Source organism: Lycium barbarum, chromosome 12, assembly GCF_019175385.1.
Source record: "Lycium barbarum isolate Lr01 chromosome 12, ASM1917538v2, whole genome shotgun sequence".
In the NCBI taxonomy this organism is placed as follows: domain Eukaryota; kingdom Viridiplantae; phylum Streptophyta; class Magnoliopsida; order Solanales; family Solanaceae; genus Lycium; species Lycium barbarum.
In genome coordinates, this window is record NC_083348.1 from 15,210,008 (window position 1) to 15,234,974 (window position 24,967).

At 37.6% G+C, this 24,967-nt stretch overlaps 2 long non-coding RNA genes across 2 annotated transcripts; both read right to left on the bottom strand.

Moving 5' to 3' along the window:
* Window positions 1–3,397: 3,397 nt before the first annotated feature.
* Window positions 3,398–5,956, bottom strand: LOC132623124 (uncharacterized). The gene is made up of 3 exons (XR_009576103.1): window positions 5,748–5,956; window positions 4,924–4,974; window positions 3,398–3,721 (listed from the first exon to the last, which is right to left on the bottom strand). It is a non-coding gene; the product is annotated as an uncharacterized LOC132623124 (long non-coding RNA).
* Window positions 5,957–8,555: 2,599 nt separating this feature from the next.
* LOC132625117 (uncharacterized) lies at window positions 8,556–11,628 on the bottom strand. The gene is made up of 3 exons (XR_009576652.1): window positions 10,906–11,628; window positions 10,082–10,132; window positions 8,556–8,879 (listed from the first exon to the last, which is right to left on the bottom strand). It is a non-coding gene; the product is annotated as an uncharacterized LOC132625117 (long non-coding RNA).
* Window positions 11,629–24,967: the final 13,339 nt, after the last annotated feature.

Sequence of the window (24,967 nt, forward strand, 5' to 3'; positions counted from 1 at the left end):
ACCATATATATCACCAACACTAGATTTCAATAGACATCACCTCCACTGATTTCAATAGCCACCATTAAACCCACCACCACCAAAATCAAAATACCACAACCAATTCCTCTTCTTCAGCGTTCACCACCAATTCCTCTTCTTCTAATAATTTGACTTTTTTCTTTCAATTGCACTTCTATTTTTAAAAGTTGTCTTTTCATTTTTTTTTTGTTCCTAATAAGATTCTTGAATTCTAATTTGGATTATCCTTCCTATAAGATTTGTAGGACAAGAATCTTCATTGTCATCATATGGAAATAGTGTAACAGATCTTGGCCGGAAATTTTTTCCGGCAAGCTTCCATTTTTTCCGATCAATCTTCAATTTCTTTTATTTCTCTCTCTCACGTTAACCTGTTCTTAATATTACATTGTTAAAAATTATCAATAATGATTTGTAAATTCGGTGGTGGATTTGGTTGGCGGGCTGGCAACAATTGTGGTGGTTTAATGGCAGCAATCTTGAATTTATGGTGATTGTTTGCAATTTATTATAGTGGCAGTAGTTGTGAAGCAATTTAGTGGTTGATTAGGTTGTGGGTGGTGAAATTTGTGGTTAATTTTTTTATTTTGTGGTGGTGGGTTCGATGGTAGGTTTGACAGCGATGATGGATATGGTGGTGGTGAAATTGATTGTGGTGGTAGTGGCAGATATGGTGGTGGTGAAATTGGTGGTGGCAAATTTGGTGGTGGCGGATATGGTTGTGGTGAAATTGGTGGTGGTGGCGGATATGGTGGTTCTAGTGAAATGGGGTGGTGAGACGGTTTAATGATTGAGACGATGTAATTATGGGAGGATTTTATGGTTAATTAGAAATTAATTAGTGTAAATATAATTAATAATAGAAAATCAAATGAATAAATAAAAGGAAAATAACATAAATTAAAATTTAAAAGATATCCAACGTGGCGTTGACGTGTCGCTGACGTGGCATCGAGTATATCACACCTCCCTTTATGCAACTGGTTATATGTGTATCGAGGTGGTATTAAATTCGGTTTTTACATGATTAAGGGTGTAATAGGGCGCCCGAATAGTTGGAGTGTGAACTAGACTTTTCAGGTATAGTTTGGGGTGGATTTGATGTATTTTGCCTATTTAAGGACTTTTGTAAGTTTGTTGTTGTTGTTGTGGGTTGTTGTATATGTTTTGGAATTTGGAGGAAGTAGATAATATAGGGGAAATGCTGTCCGATTTTCGTTGGCTCATTTATTAGTCTAGTTTGATCTTTTGAGAGTTTCAATGGCTTGACCTTGGTATGAATTATCTTGAATGTAGATTTGCAAGTTTGGAAGGATAAGCGTTAAGTAGTTAAGGAAACGAGAAGGTATATAAGGCTAAACCCTTTCTTTCTAAAGGCATGACTCTTTTCTTATGAACCCATACATATTTTCCATAATAACCTTAGTCCCAAAAAGCTAGAAGTTCATGATTCTCAAAGTTCTTCTATTGCTAAAGATAAGTATGTTCCATGATGATAATGATACCATTTCTAGATATTCCAAAGTTTACAGTCTTGATGCTATTATGAGATTATTGAGTTTATTCCATGACTTTCTTGATTTTATTCATTGTTGTTGATCTCACCTTATGCTACTTGTTCCTTAAAGGTGGGATATAACGATGATGATTGTTCCATAAGATAATCGGAGGTTACCGACCTTACGTCACTCTGATAAAGTTGTAGCTTTTAATTGGGCTCTCATGCATGCTTTATATATATGTAAGTATTTTCTTTCACACCGCGCCTTAACGGCCGGGCAAGATAAAACCGTGCCTACATGGCCGGGCAAGATAACACCGTTTCTACATGGCCTGGCAGACACCACTAGTGGGCGGCGTGAGATAATTACCCCGAACGCAGGCTAATGATGATAACACTGTGCCTATATGGCCGGGCAGCATAACACCGTACCTATATGGTTGGGCATTTTATATATATATATATAATGTTGATTTAAAAAGTTAAAGTTAGCATGCATCCGCCTTATGAGGCAATCAGATGTACAGGTTATCCTTATCTCATGTTATGTTCCATTATTCTTGTTATGTTGTTATTCATGCTTTACATACTCAGTACATTATTCGTACTGATGTCCTTTTGTTTGTGGACACTGCGCTCATGCTCGTAGATAGGCAGGGAGACGGATCAGATCGGTAGGTGCTTTATCAGCGGATTCTCAGGAGCACTCCACTTACTTCGGAGCTGCAATCTGTTTGGTATTAGTCCTTATGATCGCTTGTATTCTATGTAGAGGCTCGTCGACATGTGTGTACAGTTAGACGTTTCATAACCCTACCGGGTCATATCGTACTATAACATTGTAGTAGCCTTGTCGGCTAGTGATGATGGACATAAATGTTGAGGATTGTATAGAGATGTGCCGTTATGTTGTGATATATGTCATTATAGATTATGATATCCACGAGCTATCTTTATGGTCTACCCAGAACTGATTATGAGATGTATGCTTAAAGGTGCTCGGTGTGTTAGCTCCGGGTGCTCGTCATAGCCCTCTGGTTGGGTCATGACACATACTCTCTTCATTTTTAGTCAATGGTACACTATGTATTGCCTGTCATAACACTTCACTAGATGGTGTACGAAGAACTATAGCCAAGATGGTTCCTTTCACATTGGACACGCTCCATCCGTGTGAAGGACCCAGACCCCAGGGACAGTCCCTGAGACTAAGGTGGCCTCCTTTTCGGCGCATGACACCATTACTGCATTGAAATCCTCCACAAAGTCATCAAGGACCTGAGACTTAATCGCAGTCCGGGGTCTGTACTTGATGTTAAATTCACTTACTTCTCCTGTCCACTTAGCCAGATACCCTGAAAGTTCAGGCTTGTGCAAGACGTTCCGCAGGGGGAAGGTCATCACAATGGGAATAGGGTGACATTTGAAGTAGGTCTAAGCTTACGAGATGCCATCACGAGAGAAAATGCCAGCTTTTCCAAGTGCGAGTACCAAGTTTCGGCCCCTGACATAATCCTACTTACATAATAAACAGGAAATTGCATACTTTTCACCTCCCAGACCAGGACCGTACGTATCATTACATTGGAGAAGGCCAAGCACACCAGAAGTTGCTCTCCATCCTTTGGCTTCGACATCAACGATGGACTAGACAAATATTTCTTCAAATCTCGCAAGCTTGATGACACTCTGGTGTCCATTAAAAATCATTTTTCTTCTTCAACAATGAGAAGAACTTGTGGCACTTTTCGGATGACTGGGATATGAATTGTCAGAACTCAAATCACTGATCGTGCGTGTCACGACCCAACCCCGTGGGCCGCGACCAGTGCCCTAGCTGGGCACCTATACGTACCCGATACCCAAATTAGCATATTAACAAAATAATATAATAATAATATTAGTGGACGCTACAGAATTTAGCATAAAAAGCAGACTTGGCACACATAGGCCGATAAGGCCATCATAGGACAAAGTATCCCAAACATATGTACAGAACCCATACAGATATATCCACAGACCTCTACAGAACATAACATAATCATAAGACGGGACAGGGCCCCGTCATACCCAGAACAATGTACATATCCAGATAGCAGTGACAGACTGTACCAAAAAGTGGGCTCTGAAGAAGAGAGCGCCCCAAAATAGCAGAAGTGGGATCCTAAACAGATGGATCAGCGAACCTGTCGTCTGTACCTGCGCGGCATGAAAACGCAGCCCCCGAAGAAAGGGGGTCAGTACGAAATATGTACTGAGTATGTAAAGCACGGAACATAGTAAACAAAGTCATAATCGAAGCAGAAGATACAGAAAATGAACGGAACATCCAGGTTAGCAAAATGCTGATCATAAAGCATAAATAGTACTTGCTGAGAACATATGTCGTACCTGGTCCCATTACGGAACAAGATCATAACCGAAACAGAACTTACAGAAAAGTGAGTGTAATATCCGAAATTTCAAATGCATATTTTCAAAACATGAAGAGTGTGTACAGAAACATATACCATATCATACCCGGCCCCTGCCAAGGGACTCGGCAAACAGAATGTGGCCACCCCCCGACGCTGGTGCCACCACATATAAGGAGCAGAATAGGGGATAACCCCGTAACATAACATATCATATCAGATGGCCATATCAGATCATATCATATCAGAATGTGTGTACATGGCACAGCATACTCCACAACCCATGTACATATATACCTGCCCCCTCACATCGAGGCACGGCGAACAATGCAGTGGAATACGCTTGACAACATATCCTGGCCCGGGCTCAGTGTGGGAAACATTGAGGCATCCACGAATGGAGTAATGAGAAACTAAATGCAATAAAAACACCATATATATTTCCAGAGACTCAATGAAGCATATCGAATGACAGATCAAATCAATGAAATCGAACGGAGTCATAGTAAGTGAAATTCGAATGTCAAAATGGGTTACGGAAGCATAATCTTTCTGAGATCGTTCCCAAGTTCCAAAACAATTCATAAGGCTTAATGAAATATTAAAACAATTTTTATTTAGTAGTTAAAAGAGTAGTTAGAATATTTCTTAAAAAAAATGCTCGAAGACAAGTCATAAACACAAAAGGGTAAAATCGGAAATAGTGGGCCCACCTCGGGACAAACGAAGCGGTGGGCTCAAATTACGTATTTTAAGCTTATAAAGTCACCTACGGAGGTTCTGGGGACATTCCATAATTTTCTAGACAATTTGCGGAAGTTTGCACAATTCTTTCAATAAAGCATACTTATAGGGTTCAATTCCATTGAATGAAAAAGGGGTATTTTCAAATGCGGATTCCGATGAGCAGAACGCTTTCCGAGGCTCAAATCCGATCCTAGTACACCTAGGGCATGCCAAAAGAAGAATCGGGATAGCTTTACATACCTTATATGGTCTTTACGCCTTTTCGAATTCAATTCCCGTTTCGCCCGAAATCTACAAATGGTCACGTTTACCAATTGTTAGCCATAAGACTTAAGTCCTAAATCTTGAGTCAACATTTTCTACAAAACTTTGGGCAGCATCTCCCCTATACATATAGCGCCCCCGAGAATTCAACTCGGCCAAAACAATCAACAACAATCCAACAACAACACCAACAACAACAATAATCACTACAAAACACAATATAGCATAATTAGTCATCTTTCCAACATAACGTCGTAGCCTTCATTCCAACTTCGTATTTTCAAATCAATATCGACATTTTCATATTCATTACTAATCAAGATCATTACAACATAATTCGGAAGCATTTCATATCATTTCCACAAAATATTCCCAAGATATACAAAATATACAAACTTTCCACCAAAGTCATAATTCATCCAAAACTTCTAACATTCAACCTACATATCCATAACATACTTCCATCTTCCAATTTCATCAACCATAATCATAATTCACATCTTAACAACTTCATTTCCATAATATCACAAAATCATTCTAAAGTGACGTAATCTTCTACATCCCAACTTCAACCAAAATTCATTCAACTTTCATTCCCAATATAATTTTCACCATAACCACAACTAGAATACAACATAAAATTCAACTCATATATGTATACAACATATATACACTCATGGCTACATATATATATACATACCCACTTTGCAAACTTCCTTATTTCCATAATTTCTACTCATTTCCACATACCACAACATAAACAAACCTTCATAACATAAGAAAAAGGAATTGATTCTTACCTTTTTCTACAAACTTCTTCACTTGAACAAGTTGTCAACTTGAAGAAATAAGTGTTCCTTCTTCCAAAACAACTACACCAAGTTGTAAAGGACCCTTGAATTAGTAGGAATACCACAAGAAAATAATTTTTGAAGCAAGATTTGGAGGGTTGAATTTTCTATGGCCAAACCCGAAATGGTCCTTTTTTTTGCTCTTGTTTTGTTTGTTCTTTCTCCTTCTAAGTTTCTTGAATCATCTAAGGGATAATGATCCCTTTATAATTAATTTGTCACATGAAAATTAATTAATTTGGTGGGCTTGGACCAGGTATGGCCGGCCACCCTCTCACCTTGGGCCTAAATTTTTCTTTTCATTTTTTTGGGCCAACTCGGTTGGTCCCGAGTTGGGCATAGCCCACTGACCTTTCGACCTTAAAACGTCCATATCTCCTTGTACCGACGTCACCTAGGAACCCACGACCTATGGTTGGAAAGCTAATTCAATTATCTATAACTTCTATCTCTTGGTTATTTTCCAAATTCCAAACTTATAATACAGTTTTTGCCCCCCAAAGTCAGGTCACCCGAAAACGTTTTCTTAAAAATATTCGTTTGGAGGACTTCCACTTTGATTTGGCCCAAGGGTCCTTCTTGAGTTGTGTTTAACTTCACATATGTGATTCATATAATTTTTCACATGTCCCAAAAAAAAATCTTGACGTGTGGGTCCCACCTCAACTTACAATTAATCCGACGTTCAAAAATACGGGATGTAACATCCTCCCCCCCTTTAGAACATTCGTCCTCGAATGTTCAACTAGCCTTATGGGGTATTATAATACGTCGGAGAGGTCTCTTTCTTTCCTTCAAATTTCCCAAACGTTACTATTACTATCCTCTTTTTACGTACTCGTTTTCTTTCTATTTCTGAACATCGTTGTGCTAGAACGTCCCGGCCTTAGCTGGCGACGGAACTAGTGTCAGTTTACTTGTAATATCTGTACCATTTCTTTCGCTTTGTCTCTCAAATTCTGTTCTGTTAATATCTTTCATACCTCGCGACACTGGCTACTGAGGTCCACCTGTCGGTCGGTACAATCATGAATGGGGTGTCATATGCACACATACACATTTATTACCATTTTGCTTACAAAACAATTCCCAAATGCTTATTCAAACTTACTCTCATTCCCAAGTTGCATTGCGCTATCTTCTTCCTCGCCAGCTTATCTTGTCTTAGTCTACCCGACTTCTTGAGGGTTTCTAATCACTCCGCATATCCTAATTTCCTTTAAGTTACCTCAAATTTCCCATTCGTCCCTTATTCCTATACTTGTGAAAATTTTAGTTTACTTCCCAGGGGGTCACCCATCTCAGAATTGCTCTGGCCATAGCACGCTTAACCTTACAACTTTAATGCATTTAGGCACGTTAAGGCCGGTATAATTACACCAATTGCCCCGCACGTCCTTTGTCACGTAATTTAAGACAAGTCGGGGTCTTGACAACTTTTCAAAACGTTCTCGTTGCGGGTACCACCCCGACCTAACGAGAATTCTTTTACTTTTCTGACTATATAGTTACCATGTCGCCCCCTGTAAATCCTCAATATTTACCTTCATGTATATATATAAAATTCTAGACAGCCCACGAGTTTATGTTTTTATTCCACAAATTCCATCTCCAATCCGTCGATGAAAACTGATGGAATGTTACTGTAAGGCATCTTCCGACCACCAGCAAAAGAAAACTAGAGTCCGACGAACTTCGCGGAATCTTTTAGTACTTAATTCACATAATTACCTCCATATTTATATATATATTTTTGAGTCGTGAGCGAACCACTCAATTCCCAACTGCCTGTCATACACTTTGTATCCTTCCAATTAGAGGAAACTTAATCGTTGGACATTTTTGCCCTTCCACATATTTTTGCCCTTCACATGGGCTGTGCTAAAGCAAAATGGGGTTGGAACATATTTCTGGTCCATTTAAATAAATTGCGAATTTGCTACTCGTATATGCTTTCTCGAGATAAAATTTTCCAAACAAAGATAATGCTTCTTACGAATGCTATGGAGGGTATCTCTTAAACTTTAATCCAACATAATGGGTTTGCCCTATCGGTATCGACCCTCAAGACATGTTAAGAATTTATATCTCATTTTCCTCTTTATATTCCTAGAAAAATTTGGGCAGAGGTTCCTCTGTATTTCTTACTATCCCAAAACCTGTACACAGGAAATACCAACCATGCCTCACAGGGCCAACACATATACGTATATACATATCATATCATATCGCATCATAGCTACACGGGGCTAACAATTTCAAATAAGAGTACAAAGATGCCGAGGCTTACCTCACATGCCCAACTCAAATGGCACCTGCTACACTTTCTTGTTTATTTTTCTTTTTAATCTTCAGCTTGTGTTTCAATCGTACTTCAAATACCTTACCCAGCATACGTCTTTCATACCATTACTTACCTGTGTACTGTGCAGCTTCCAATATCATCAGTCGCTGTCTTACGTCGATACCGTCCTCCAGCTGAAATCAAGGGTTAATAAAAAAAAGAATTCATTTCCTACAGCTGGCTCTATCGCACGATCTAAGATTCAAAGAAAGGTAACACCCTAAATGCCCTGTAGCATCCTGTTTATAGATGTGGTGCACAACACACCGATAAACAAGACTCTACTAGACACGGTCTGTAGACATTCCGAGGACGAACCGCTCTGATACCACTTTTGTCACGACCCAACCCCGTGGGCCGCGACCAGTGCCCTAGCTGGGCACCTATACGTACCCGATACCCAAATTAGCATATTAACAAAATAATATAATAATAATATTAGTGGACGCTACAGAATTTAGCATAAAAAGCAGACTTGGCACACATAGGCCGATAAGGCCATCATAGGACAAAGTATCCCAAACATATGTACAGAACCCATACAGATATATCCACAGACCTCTACAGAACATAACATAATCATAAGACGGGACAGGGCCCCGTCATACCCAGAACAATGTACATATCCAGATAGCAGTGACAGACTGTACCAAAAAGTGGGCTCTGAAGAAGAGAGCGCCCCAAAATAGCAGAAGTGGGATCCTAAACAGATGGATCAGCGAACCTGTCGTCTGTACCTGCGCGGCATGAAAACGCAGCCCCCGAAGAAAGGGGGTCAGTACGAAATATGTACTGAGTATGTAAAGCACGGAACATAGTAAACAAAGTCATAATCGAAGCAGAAGATACAGAAAATGAACGGAACATCCAGGTTAGCAAAATGCTGATCATAAAGCATAAATAGTACTTGCTGAGAACATATGTCGTACCTGGTCCCATTACGGAACAAGATCATAACCGAAACAGAACTTACAGAAAAGTGAGTGTAATATCCGAAATTTCAAATGCATATTTTCAAAACATGAAGAGTGTGTACAGAAACATATACCATATCATACCCGGCCCCTGCCAAGGGACTCGGCAAACAGAATGTGGCCACCCCCCGACGCTGGTGCCACCACATATAAGGAGCAGAATAGGGGATAACCCCGTAACATAACATATCATATCAGATGGCCATATCAGATCATATCATATCAGAATGTGTGTACATGGCACAGCATACTCCACAACCCATGTACATATATACCTGCCCCCTCACATCGAGGCACGGCGAACAATGCAGTGGAATACGCTTGACAACATATCCTGGCCCGGGCTCAGTGTGGGAAACATTGAGGCATCCACGAATGGAGTAATGAGAAACTAAATGCAATAAAAACACCATATATATTTCCAGAGACTCAATGAAGCATATCGAATGACAGATCAAATCAATGAAATCGAACGGAGTCATAGTAAGTGAAATTCGAATGTCAAAATGGGTTACGGAAGCATAATCTTTCTGAGATCGTTCCCAAGTTCCAAAACAATTCATAAGGCTTAATGAAATATTAAAACAATTTTTATTTAGTAGTTAAAAGAGTAGTTAGAATATTTCTTAAAAAAAATGCTCGAAGACAAGTCATAAACACAAAAGGGTAAAATCGGAAATAGTGGGCCCACCTCGGGACAAACGAAGCGGTGGGCTCAAATTACGTATTTTAAGCTTATAAAGTCACCTACGGAGGTTCTGGGGACATTCCATAATTTTCTAGACAATTTGCGGAAGTTTGCACAATTCTTTCAATAAAGCATACTTATAGGGTTCAATTCCATTGAATGAAAAAGGGGTATTTTCAAATGCGGATTCCGATGAGCAGAACGCTTTCCGAGGCTCAAATCCGATCCTAGTACACCTAGGGCATGCCAAAAGAAGAATCGGGATAGCTTTACATACCTTATATGGTCTTTACGCCTTTTCGAATTCAATTCCCGTTTCGCCCGAAATCTACAAATGGTCACGTTTACCAATTGTTAGCCATAAGACTTAAGTCCTAAATCTTGAGTCAACATTTTCTACAAAAATTTGGGCAGCATCTCCCCTATACATATAGCGCCCCCGAGAATTCAACTCGGCCAAAACAATCAACAACAATCCAACAACAACACCAACAACAACAATAATCACTACAAAACACAATATAGCATAATTAGTCATCTTTCCAACATAACGTCGTAGCCTTCATTCCAACTTCGTATTTTCAAATCAATATCGACATTTTCATATTCATTACTAATCAAGATCATTACAACATAATTCGGAAGCATTTCATATCATTTCCACAAAATATTCCCAAGATATACAAAATATACAAACTTTCCACCAAAGTCATAATTCATCCAAAACTTCTAATATTCAACCTACATATCCATAACATACTTCCATCTTCCAATTTCATCAACCATAATCATAATTCACATCTTAACAACTTCATATCCATAATATCACAAAATCATTCTAAAGTGACGTAATCTTCTACATCCCAACTTCAACCAAAATTCATTCAACTTTCATTCCCAATATAATTTTCACCATAACCACAACTAGAATACAACATAAAATTCAACTCATATATGTATACAACATATATACACTCATGGCTACATATATATATACATACCCACTTTGCAAACTTCCTTATTTCCATAATTTCTACTCATTTCCACATACCACAACATAAACAAACCTTCATAACATAATAAAAAGGAATTGATTCTTACCTTTTTCTACAAACTTCTTCACTTGAACAAGTTGTCAACTTGAAGAAATAAGTGTTCCTTCTTCCAAAACAACTACACCAAGTTGTAAAGGACCCTTGAATTAGTAGGAATACCACAAGAAAATAATTTTTGAAGCAAGATTTGGAGGGTTGAATTTTCTATGGCCAAACCCGAAATGGTCCTTTTTTTTGCTCTTGTTTTGTTTGTTCTTTCTCCTTCTAAGTTTCTTGAATCATCTAAGGGATAATGATCCCTTTATAATTAATTTGTCACATGGAAATTAATTAATTTGGTGGGCTTGGACCAGGTATGGCCGGCCACCCTCTCACCTTGGGCCTAAATTTTTCTTTTCATTTTTTTGGGCCAACTCGGTTGGTCCCGAGTTGGGCATAGCCCACTGACCTTTCGACCTTAAAACGTCCATATCTCCTTGTACCGACGTCACCTAGGAACCCACGACCTATGGTTGGAAAGCTAATTCAATTATCTATAACTTCTATCTCTTGGTTATTTTCCAAATTCCAAACTTATAATACAGTTTTTGCCCCCCAAAGTCAGGTCACCCGAAAACGTTTTCTTAAAAATATTCGTTTGGAGGACTTCCACTTTGATTTGGCCCAAGGGTCCTTCTTGAGTTGTGTTTAACTTCACATATGTGATTCATATAATTTTTCACATGTCCCAAAAAAAAATCTTGACGTGTGGGTCCCACCTCAACTTACAATTAATCCGACGTTCAAAAATACGGGATGTAACAGTGCGGGTACTTACCCTTTTCCCACCTGGTAGGCAAACCTGTCCCTTAAAGATTCATCCAACAACATAAATAAATAATAAGAGCAATAGAAGTCCAAAATCATAGATGAATAAAAATGCGGAAAATACAATAACTACCCAAGGAATTTGGTCTGAATAGTACAAAAGCTTCTAAGTATACAAATTGAATCAAAGTTACAAACACAACCTGAATACAACTTCTATTTAGAATGAGAATTAAACAGAAAAGTCCAAATGAACTCTATGAGATCCTTGAAGGCTAACCGAATCTCGCTCATGTCTCTGGAACAACTCTACACCCGGAAAAGGTGTAACAAGAGTAGTATTAGTACAAACACTATGTACTGGTAGGTATCATAGGTCGACAATAGTTAGCTAACATATATAAAGAAAGAAACTAAAGAATAGACATGCTCACAATCAAGTACAAACACCACACAGTCCTAGAACAACAACTCAAGTATAGAAGTATCACGTCGGAATCCATGAAGTACGAGAATGAAGTAATCACTAATCACATCCACGTAAGACTTGCAGTAATGTGAACCACACTAGATCTCAATAGTCTACAATCATAGCCTAGGCGGAATCTCTAGTCCTCGAATCTGTCAAGTGTCTACATAAGTGATTAACAACCATGCAACATCTCCAATGAATCAACAACTAAGAAATCAAGGCTGAATGCATGCAATACAATAGATGCAACAATTAGAATCAAAGATATGAATGGATGTATATGAATACATGTGCGACGCAATGCAATGCACTGGCCAATTGTCTCATATCGTACACACATGCCACGGACGGAATACCTCCACGTCTTGATAGTCATGACCCTTGGGGGACCCGCGAAGTCCATGTACCACTCTCACGATCTCGGCAAAGACTTGGGCATTGGACACTCTCACGATCTCGGCAAAGACCTCCGACATCGGACACTCATCTCTCTTTTACGCTCTCCGACACAGACCTCAGAGGCTACATTCTCTCATGTATCATCATTTACAATCATAGTTCATAACAAATCATCATATGAAATAAGAATGTATGCCATGCATAACATCAATTACACTTGTCATGAAGTACACTTCACAATATCAAACAATTTCATTACCCTTCCATTTCTGATGATAAGTGAGATATAAAGAAAGAGATAAATGTAAATACAAGACACAAACATAGTAATTATGGAGACAAGCCCACATAACACCTTATGGAACCCACCTAATTGGATTTCACCTCCACACCACTAGCCATTCCGCACACAGCCCAGAGATGACTACTATATCAAATATGTCCAAAGAATCACGAATGTTTCTTACTCACTTATCATCATCAGCACCAATCACTGGTAATATCAATTTATTATGGAAATGAGGATGAATGCAATGCAAAATAACAATATCAAGTGAATCATATCAATCCCAGTCGTGCCACCCATGGACACATATCACAATACCAATGTCAAGTTAAGTCCTTTCCTCTGTCCATGATAATGTCAAGATAAGCGAGAGATAAAATCGTATCATAATCATAATATGGCAACTAAGTACAAGTCTAATATCACACATATGGTAACAAGCCAATAAATCACAAAGAGGGAACAATCCCACAAATCAGTCAACAATACCAACCTAAGAATATCCATCCCAACTTCATACCCGAAGGCATAACGTGCTTTCTCTGATATTAACTAAATCTACATATGCTTCGCTAACCGAAGTCTAACCAGAAGGTAAGCCATAACCTACCTCGCTGCCGAGCTGGAGCTACAAATAATCTAATCTGAGCCTTGCCCTTCCGAAGATCCTCTAAGTACTCAAAGTTTAGCCATTATCGAATTCTAAGTTAGAAACAAGAAACAACGATACCCATATTGCTATACATTCGTTTGAATCAAATTCAACTAAGTAAAAGAAGGAAAACAGGCCCACAAGGGTAAAACAGGTATTTCAAGGATGGAATAGGTAACCCAGCGTTCTAGAAGTTCAATTCTACTTCCCAATAGAAAAATTATCTCAAATATTGATCAATTTCATCATTCAAAGCAAAAACCCCCAATTTGGGTAAAAACCCTATCTTTTAATCTTTCAATTTTTCAACTATAATGGAAAATTCAAGCCTATTGGTCACTAATTCATCAAATTTCATGCTTAGATTAGTCAAATCCATCAATTAATCTCATATTGGAAGACTAAATATCAAAGGATAAAGTAAACATCAAAGCCCATCTTCTTCCTTAAGTTCTATAGATTTTCTACCTTGTATTCATGCTTAAGAAAGGTGAATAAAGGAAATCAAGGTTAGAGAACTTACCCCCAAGAAGAATCTGTTTAGCACCTCTTCAATTCTCCTTAAAGACACTTAGGAGTAATAGATGTAGGAATAGAAAATGAAGGGTTTTACTTAGCATTAAATAGGATTCTGATATGCGTTTCTCACCACAGCGGCAGTGGGACCGCTACAGCGGGACTGCTCCCACGATTCCCCAATAGCTACAGTGTATCCTGTCCAGCGGAACTCCGTCTGCTGAAGCGAACTCCCACGAGTCCACTTACCACGCGCCAGTGGGACATCAGACACCAGCAGATTGCTGTTTTTTCACTATCTCATTCCCAAAACCCGACAATCACCGGAGATCTCCCAGATGCAAACGAGAATACATAAAAACATGTTGCGAACTCACTAGTAGTCTCAAAATTCCTAACGGAGGTCTATTTGACCAGGTCAACACCCAATAGCCAAAGAACAACTTTCCAACCAATATCCCAAAATGCTTTCGAGTGCCTCGAAAATCGAACTGAATATTCCACCAAGTCATAATCGGCCATCCGGACCTCTCAGAATGGACAGATTTTTTTAAAAAGTTCGTTTACCCAAAAGTCAACTATTGATCAATGGTTTTTCGCTTTAAGGCTCTATTTCACATAAGACATCATAAAACTCGCCTGATTACCTCGGGAACCATGCCAACCAACCCCGCGATCAAAATCATACTAACAGGGCTCAGGAAAGGGTCAACGAGGGTAAATGGGTCAAAAGTGCAATAACGACCGAACGGGTCGTTACATGGTAACCGCTCTATCAGCCGTTGCACTGCTTTCACATTGTCTAAGGTGTTCGGGATTTCCTCGATCAGTTGATCCCGTCCGGGTTTACCTTAATTCCTCTTTGAGAGATAAGGAAACCTAAGAACCAACTCCGAGCCAACTCCGAAATCACATTTCTTCGGGTTGCTTCATGTTATACTTCTTCAGCATGGCAAATGTTTCTTGCAGATGACTTAAATCGTCTTCTGCACAAATACTTTGGACAAGCATATCATCAATGTATACTTTCATAGTTTTTGCAATTTGCTGTTCAAACATTTTATTGACTAACCTCTGATAGGTGGCCCTAGCATTTTTAAGTCCGAAAGGCATCACATTGTAGCAGTAAGTGCCAAAATTGGTGATGAATGATTTTTTATTTTGATCCTCCGAGTGCATTCTTATTTGATTATACGAGAGTAAGCATCGAGAAAACTCATTATCTCATGCCCAGTCGTGATCTATGTTTGGTAATGGGAATGAGTCCTTCGGAAACGCCTTATTAAAATCTTTAAAGTCTATGCACATGCGATATATATTTCCTTTGTTAGGTACTACAACTATATTGGCTAACAAATTCGGGTACTTAACCTCCCCGATGGACCCTATGTTGAGCAACCTCGTAACCTCTACTTTAACAAACCTATTGCGAACCTCAGCTATAGGCTGCTTCTTCTGCTTCATTAGTGGGAAGCTGAGGTCCAGGTTTAACTTGTGGGTTGCAACCTCTAGGGTATACCTTCCTTATCTTGATGGGACCAAGCAAAACAATCACTGTTAGCTTTAAGGTATTCGAAAATATCACTCCTGAGCTCAGGAGTTAGAATCGTGCCTGGGTATACCTTCCTCTCCAGGAGATCCGCGTACCATTCTCGAAATATTTTTCAAAAAATACAAATTGAAAAATTAGTTTTTGATCTTTTAGAGTTTGGTATGGAAAAGTTTTCCCTATAACTCTTAGAAAAAATTAATAAATGACAATGTAAAATATAAAGATGGCTAATATATATATATATATATATATATATATATATATATATATATATATATATGTGTGTGTGTGTGTGTGTGTGTGTGTGTGTGTGTGTGAGAGAGAGAGAGAGAGAGAGAGAGAGAGAGAGAGAGAGAGAGAGAGAGAGAGTTATCAATTGTTGAGATTTTCAAATAAAGTAAGAAAAACAACGGGAGACTCATTTAGAATATATTTTGTCTTATACTATTTCATCCTTATTACTTCAAGTATGAAATTTTATCAGTTTTATTCTTAATACCATGCAATAATTAATTTTACTTTACTTCTTTCACAATTAATGCTCTTCTTATGGAACAAACAAATTATTTCATGAAGTGTCATAGCTTGTGAACAAGCGTGTGGAGGAAATGAGAAAATTTGTGGGACGCAGAATTGGCCTGCGACCAATTTGTGGACTGTAAAAGTGAGGCCACATCACCACTGCCTTAGTCTGGTAACGGGGTGACAGTGGGGTTTTGCGGACCGCAATCTAACTCTGTGATCGCCTTTATGTTGCAAAGTGGGAGCATATATAATTAGGATTTTGAAAATTGACTTTCTTACTTTCAAATATTTCAACTCTCTCGCGCACACATGCACCCCTAGTAGTGCACCACTGTCGATCCTCTGTGGAGTTCAATCATTTGCTATGCTAGTAATGGATCGCTCAATTCAAGAGTTGGTCTTCCGGAGGTGAACCATATTGGAGTCAGAGTAGTCAGAAACGAGTGTTGAACATTGTGTAGAAAAAGTCTTGTCCGGATAATGAGTCTTGCATATGTTGGGCACATGCTATTTTTTCCAAATATAATTGAAAGTTTAAAATTTTAGTTTTTTGAAATACTTTCCAAAGTTTGTATGCTAGAGTTTGATGTATTGTTTCGTAGCTAGTTGTTCGAAAAGTATTAAATTTATGTGTTTAAATTGGAACAAGTTTTTGCTGAGTAGCTGATGGCTGAACGATAGATGATGAGCTTATATTAAAACTTTGATGATTTGACAGATAATGTACCCAATGACATTGAAGGGAGATATAAGGAAACATTCAAAGAACTAGATATCCAGACAGATTTATAAGGATTCAGTGAAGCAGTCACAACATTCAAAGGAACTGCTCAAAGGAAATGATCCTTATCCCTACAGCATAGGAGACTGTCAACCAAGAAATTTCATAACCGACTAAGAGAATGGCACGGTGACTGATTCCTATTCAATGAGGATTCGAAGTTTAACTTTATGGAATCCTTACCATAAGTTGGACACGTGAAATTAGCATTGAAGAAAGAGAAGGAATAGCAAGTACACATACAAGGAAAGAAGGAGGATCCAAGTCAAACATGGTTTGGTTTTCGGGTGCAATTAATGAAGCCAAAACTTGGCTGGATTCAACAATTCAAAGGTGGCATCTACTCCTATATATATACAACATGAACAAACTTTAGAACTTAACCACAATCACTATATTCCAATGAGAGGCATAGTGAGCAGTTGCAACACTTAGTCTCAAGAAGAGCCAACTATGTATCAATAAAGCACCGGAGCTCATCAAGATTTATCATTAATTTATATAGTTGTTATAGTTAGGTTCTATTATGGTTCCATCTATTTACCTTTGCAAGTATTGTGTAATAGGTGTTTCGTTGGTTATCGAGTTATAAGGGATCTCTTGACTGGACATTGTCTCGAGATAGATTATTGTATAAGTGGGTAGAGGCGGGACTGTTAGGGAACAATTCCTTTAGGTCTTACAAGGAAGTGTGTAAACCTTTAAACTATTCGTGTTTAGTGAAGTTGAGAAAAGTCCTGTTGACACCCAATTTTGTCCCGCCTCTCTCCCAAAATACCTATTTACGCCTCTAATATTTTTAGAAAAATTATAATATATATAGTTATTTTTTATTGAATTATCAGTCTCTAATCAGTACCGGCACTTCATTATTCTATTACCGTTATTATTATTATTATTATTATTATTATTATTATTATTATTATTATTATTATTATTATTATCATAATTCATAATTTTTTATTATTTCAGTATTTTACCAGCTTACGTACACGCATAGCATTTATCTTTGCATAATTAAATAATAGTATTTATTTCAGTGTGGATTTTTCGAAATATTATTGCACGGCTATTATAACGCTATTTTTATCCGAGCATTGATGATTGCATATCTCATGTCGAGCAATATTTTAACACAAGTTATTTAAATAAGTCCCTTATTCAAATTTAGAAAAAAACCAAACTATTTCTTGCACTCGGTCCGTATTTTGACTTACAGGACCCCAAATCGAAGTCCAATCAACTCATAAATATTTTTTTGTATCAGTCCATATTTTTGACTCAATTTTTAGACCAATCCATTTTTTAATTTATTAGCCATCCTTTTAATACCTGGTCTAAAAAATCAACCCAGTCCATAAATGGACTGGGTCCGACCCATTTCGTCCAAAAAGGGGAAACCCTTAGGGTTTCCTCTCATTTCTCACCCCACCTCCCTCTTCGTTCCTTCTTCTCTCTTTTCCTCGTCTCCGCCTCCCACTTCCACCGCCTCCTCACCGTCGCGCCGCCCCTCTCCACTTACACTCACTCCCTCCACTGATTCCCTCTCTACCGACACCCCCCATGTTACCCCCACTATTTTTTCTACACCACACCCACGTGTTCTTCTCTGACACCTCCACTACCCCATACCCCGACTGTCCTCCACTGCGTCTGACGCCTCCACCTTCTCCTGCTCCCCACGCTTCTCCGCCTCCCCACCTTCCCGTCGATTCTCTCCACCTCCCCATCGTCACCTCTACACCACCATCTCCTCCCTTCTTATCACCACCATCACCACCGTCGCCACCACGTCACCTCCACCATACCTCCGACTTCAGCCATTCACCACGTGACCCCCATCCGCCGCTCCCTGCCATCTCCCACGTTATCATCTGACGCACCCCACACCCCCACTACCTCCATCACTCCACCTCTGCTCCCCACTCGTCTGACACACTCCACTTAACTTCGTCTCCACCCACGCCTCTGACACCCACGTTACCCCTGTCACACCCACGCTACCCTCACCATCACCCCCAGCTCGTTTTGTCTCCCCCCGCTCCTCTCTCTCCTTCTTCAAAGCCCTATAAATAGTTGTGGTCGAAAATCAAAGGAGGAGGAGAAAAAAAGATAAGATTCTTGAAATCAAAACGCCTTCAAGAAACAGAGGGAAAAGGGATTGAAAAAAAGACTGAGTCGCACAAAATCCCTTGAAAAACCGAGTCTTTTAGTCGCCTGTAACTCTCTAAAAAATACGGGCTCGATTCACAATTTTTTTCGTTTGTTTTGTTCTTGTTATCGAGTCGAAATATCAAATCAATTTTGTTTTCTGTTGATTGCTGTGGTGTTGCTGCGAATCCGAGCATCGCAAGCTCGGATTTGGTAGTGTTCGAGTGTAGATCGAGGATTCGAAGCCTCATTTCGCTGCATCCCGAGAAGGTCAATAACCTTTCCTTTTCTTTATTTTTTTTTGTGTGTTCTTGCTCCTTTAATTATTATGTGTTATGTATTCAGCTTAAGCATGTCGGTTTATTCAGGTTAGTAGGCTAATCTGCTTATGTGTTCGTCTCGGACTGGTTTAGCTCTCCTTTAATTTTTCTAGCCGTGCTCTGTTTATCCTAGATTGGCAGTTAAGATATCGACATGTTAGCAATTAGTTAGGTAATTCCAGTTACGTAGTTAAGGCATATGTTATATGATTTGTGTGGGTTTAGGTGTAGGGATGACTTAGTCAATGTTCGAAACATATGAGCAAGATCTGTTGGGTATGTTTGGGTGCTAATTTGACTTGTTTCAACTGAATTTGTCTAAAATGTTGCATTGTCTGGCCTATATGTTGTTGTGGTTAGAATATATTAGTTAACTGCTGTACAATCTGAGTGTTAGTGGTCCTAAACCAGGCCGTTATGCGTATATTATCCTATCTTCTGCCTACTGCTTTCCCAAACATATAATTGTTGTGTTTAAAAACATGAGATTAGGAATCTCTGTGCTGAGCCAGTCACAGTTATGCAATAGAGTATGTCAAAAAATATGAATTTTGAAATAGGTCTTGTCCATTCTGAGTGCTAACATGCCTTCTAAAATGAGTAATCTCTTCTGGTTTATCAATATAGTTTTACCTGGAGACGAGGTGTATAATTTCATGTTAAGTTGACTTTTTAAGATATTCGCTGCGATTGCTATGCCAATGCTGTTTGCTTTAGTGTATTGTGTAGTTTCTCATAAAAGTCCATTGTCTATCTGCTGGGCTGTCGTGTTGTTTGTTTGGAACCATGATTATGCTCGTAAGAATTCCCTATACTACTGTTCTATTCCCATCATCGTGTCTGCCTTTGCTAATAGTTGGCTGTTATGATATGATGCCAACACCATACTAAAAGAACTACTGGTTTTGAAAGAGGCAGGTGCTTTGGTGTGGTGAGAATGTAGTATTAAGCTTTACTGCTATATGTTGAGATTTGTTGAACCTGAAGATTCTGGTTGCTTTCTAATTACCATCTCAATATAACAATTTGTGTAATTTTGAAAGGTTCAGTTAGTTTAGCAAGAACTGTGGTGATTTGTTGTTTATTCTGTTGCTATTTTGATAAAACAAACGACACACTTTGAGGAGGAAATTAGCTGCTTGTTGATTTGTTCTATAAAAAGAAATAGACATCATATTCGATAGGCCCGTCCTACTTGTGTTTGAGTCAGCATGTCTGGTAGGAATATTGAATGTCACTTTTTTTTCTCAGTTAAGTTCCTCATGACTAGGTAGTATTTAATCTCTTTCATTGCGGGCATGCCATCAAAGATATAACAACCAATAGCCTTACTTAAATTTCGCATGGCTTTTATAATTCAATTCTGTGAAAACTCATTGGACTTATTCAATCAAATCAAGGACTGCCTGAGTCTGTTTGAATTGGAAAACTCTCCATCATATGATTTGAACAATGAAGAGGTTATGTAAAATGAATAGCATTGGCACTAAACAGTTGAAAATGGAAGGTTCCTTAGACTGAATACGTAGAACCCTGCTCGTTTCAATGATTGCATGTTAAATGTATTTAGTGTGCAGACAATATATGATTTGTTATGCATTGAAGATGTTTAAGCCCTTTTCGAAATCCTATAGTCAAATTATGCATGCAAATGGCCTCCTGACATTCGGATTTTGAGTTGTGTTTCATCCTGACTGTGTTGTGTTAATTTCCCGAATGAATATACTCAAACATATACAGTATATATATTTAACTTACCAATCTACTTTGAATCTATATTTTATATGTTTGAGCCTTATTTATCGATTACGTACTAATATTTTTCCTTTCGTTTTATGCATGATCATCGCATACGAGTCCGAGAGACTCGTTCTTCTCCTACATTTTATGTTGGGCTAAAAGCCCAACGACATCTCCTCCGTATCCAGTTCTGCTCGCAGCCAAGGGGAATAAAGATGGAGTTTTGGGTTAAGGCCCAAATAAAAAAAGAAAACAGCATCAACAATCCTTAAAATGGGTTGAGCCCATTTAGCTCATTTCTTCTTCTATCTTGTTTTTTTCTTTTCGCGTACTTAGTTTTGTATTGCATGATTAACTCTTTATTTTGTTTTATCTTCTTAACTTAGATAAACCTTAGTAGAGTCGTTGAGTTAATTTAATATAACGGGTGGTCAATTTAAAGTATCTATAATATTTATTTTGTTAAGATAGTTGATTTTCAATAACATACTTGGAGTAAAAGAAATCATGTTCTGCTACTTTAAAATATCATATTTAAAAAATATTATATTTAAAAAATATTGCAAATACGCAAATACAAACTCTAGTCTAATTTGTAAATAATTCCTCAGGTTTGAATCAATTTAGCATACTCTTAATAAGAAGTAATAAAAGGATAAAAGAAACCCATTTCTTGCTGAATCCTATTTATAAGTCTAGATTCTTCTACATCGTCATATTCCTGTAACATAGTTTAAAATCGTTTAAATCTTTTCTTAAAAGCTATTATTTATGGGCAAAATCGTTATATTCCCTACAAGTATAATCTTAAATAGCATTTTACTATATTTCATATAAATTCTCCGCCACATTTTAAGCTTTATTTAAATAGCATCTAAAGTCTTCCTTTATGCAAACTATCTTTTATAAGTTTTATTTCTAAATAGCATTTGATTTAAAGCCTTAATAACCTTTATGAGTTTTATTCTAAAATGGCATCTAAAGTTTTCTTTATACCAATTATTATCTCTTTTCTGTAAATATTACTTTAGTTAACATGATTTTCTTCTTAAAACTTTAGCAATATTCTAAGGTCATTTTCTAAAAAATTTTATCCTACATTTAATTTAATTAATTAACCTAAGTTGGTCGGATAACCGTAAGTTAACGGATTCTAAAGGATGCCTAACCCCTTTCCTTTAGGATAATATAGAGCCCTTACTTAGAATCACACTGGTTAAGCAGACTATTAATTGAGGTTTAGTTTTAACTTTGCCTTAGTTAAACTCTAGGTGTCCTAATTCACCGTTAAATTAATTAGGTGGGGACTCCTTAAAACAAAATAAACGGGAATCACCAATACGTCATACTCCTTAAATCGACCCGGTTAAAATGGGGTGCGACAAGTCCTATAATAGATAGGTCGTGGTTTTTGCCTCCCTTTAGCAAGGAGTTTTCCACGTGAAAAATAATTGTGTTGATTTATTTATTCAGCTGCATTACCTTCCTGTGTAGTTGCTCTAAGAACCCAATTCTGAGAGTACATAGGAATAGCCGGTCTGAATCGTTTTGATTTTATTATTTGGTAGGATAATTTTAATTAACAAGATTAGTTAAATGTTGATTTAAAAAATTTAATGCTTACATTTTGACATAGTGATCGTTTTATACTGATATACATAATTTCTTTTGTGTTCAGGCATATCAAATAATTGTATCAGATATAAAATGTTCATTTTATGTAATTTTGTTTCAGTTAAGATTATAAGCGATGAAATTTTATTTTTTAAAATTCATAAATTAATTTGTACTATATTAAATTCAAGAAAATAGTTCGAATAATATGGCTAATATGATTGGACTAATCATCTAATCTTAAATGCACTGGGCTAATCCATTTAATTCTGCTCCAAATGATGAGCCCACTTTAATAGCCCAAGGTCCAAAAGCTATTAGCCTATCTTAAAATCCAGGCTCATGCCACGTGTCAAATGAGGTGACAACCCAAGTCAAATTGATAAAGCCAATGAATTCATATCAAGTGTGCGGATGACATGCTTTGACCAATCAAATTGGAGCTTGTCACCAGATGAATGTGATTGGTCAATTCAAACCAACTAATCAAATCGCACAACTACACCAATTCTAAAACTATAAATAGGGATCCTCATAACTCATAAAGGGGAGAGAATACACATATTTCTCTACAAGCTACAAGTTGAAGCTCTCAGGCAATCAAGTTCAAGTTAAAGATTAAGAACAAGGACAAATATCAAGGTGTTCAAGATCAAGCTACATGCTCGTGACAAATAATTCAAATCCAAATGTAACGACGAAGATTCAAGATCAAGCTGCTCAGGCCCTTAAATCTAAATCAAATTCAGGTTCAACATAGTTTATTTTATTATTGGAAGAATTAGAGGATTATATAGAGATTGTAACACTCATCATGTTTGAAATCAAATACTACATTTTGTTACTCAATTTTCCTGTATTGATTATTATTTTTCTCGACTCGAAATTTGTTGCATACAAATTTTGACACGCCCAATATGATCAAATTTGCCCTTCATCTATTCTCTTACAAATCAGATCTACAAATTCTGGAGCTACAAAACTGCAAAGACGAAGCTCCATTTTTATGGATACTTCAAGTCTCGTCTTTGAGTTTCAACAAGTCTACACTCCAACAAACCTTGAAGTAGGGGCATTTGAAGATATCAAAATTTGAATTTAAATAGGACTCTACAAGATGAGTCCAATCCATCTTCAACTTCTAAGGTCCGCTAGGGTTTCTTGGAGGTTACTCTACCTTAAACCCTAGATCACACTATATAAAGGGACACATATTCCCTTAAAAATACATCTCAAAAATCTCAGAAATCTCTAGGATATTCACGACGAGATCAAGACATCAAATACTGCTTTTATCAAAATATCCGACATTCTTGGAGATCAAATACATCATAAGGAGGCCATCCTACGTTCGAGAAATATGCTATTAACGATCCTCGAATTACGGAGAAAAGATTAGGAGAGAAGAATCAAGTGGATATACAGAATTGTACTCACGGTGTTTATTAATAAAATGTTCCTGTTTCATTATATTATATTTTATTTGTGATTTGCAGTTTTTTCTATCACTTGAAAATTTGTTCCAAACAAATTGGCACGCCTAGTGGGATCAAATCTGCCCTTCATCTCTTCTCTCACAAATCAGATCTGGAAAATCTAGAGCTACAAAAGTGCAAAGATTGAAGCTCCATTTTTATGGGTACTTCAGAGTTTCGACAAGTATACACTCCGACAAACCTTGAAGTCGGGGGCATTTGTAGACATTAAAACTTTACTGGATTTAAAACAGGACTTTACAAGACGAGCCCAATCCATCTTCAACTCTAAGGTCCGCTAGGATTTCTTGAAGGTTACTTTACCCTAAACTCTAGCTCATGCCTATATAAAGGGACACATATTTTTTTGAAAATACATCTCGGAAATCCCAGAAATCTCTGGGATATTCACAAAAAGATCAAGGCATCAAATACTGTCTTTACCAAACTGTTCGACATTCTTGGAGATCAAATACATCACAAGGAGGTCATCTTACGTTCGAGAAGTACGCTACTAACGACCCTCAAATTACGAAGAAAAGATTAGGAGAGAAGAATCAAGGGGATATACAGAATTGTACCAGCATTCTTTATTAATAAATATTCATGTTTCTTCATAATTTGTCTGTACATACAGTTTATTTTTTCCATATATTGAAATTTTATCGCAAATAAATATTTTCCCAAAATTTTATTGATATAATTCCTCATTAATATTTTATTTTAGTTTTATCTTTGTTACGTGCAAACATCCCTAAATTTGAGACACTCAAATGCTGAAAAAATAAATAGTTTTAGTTATTTACTCCCTCTGTCCA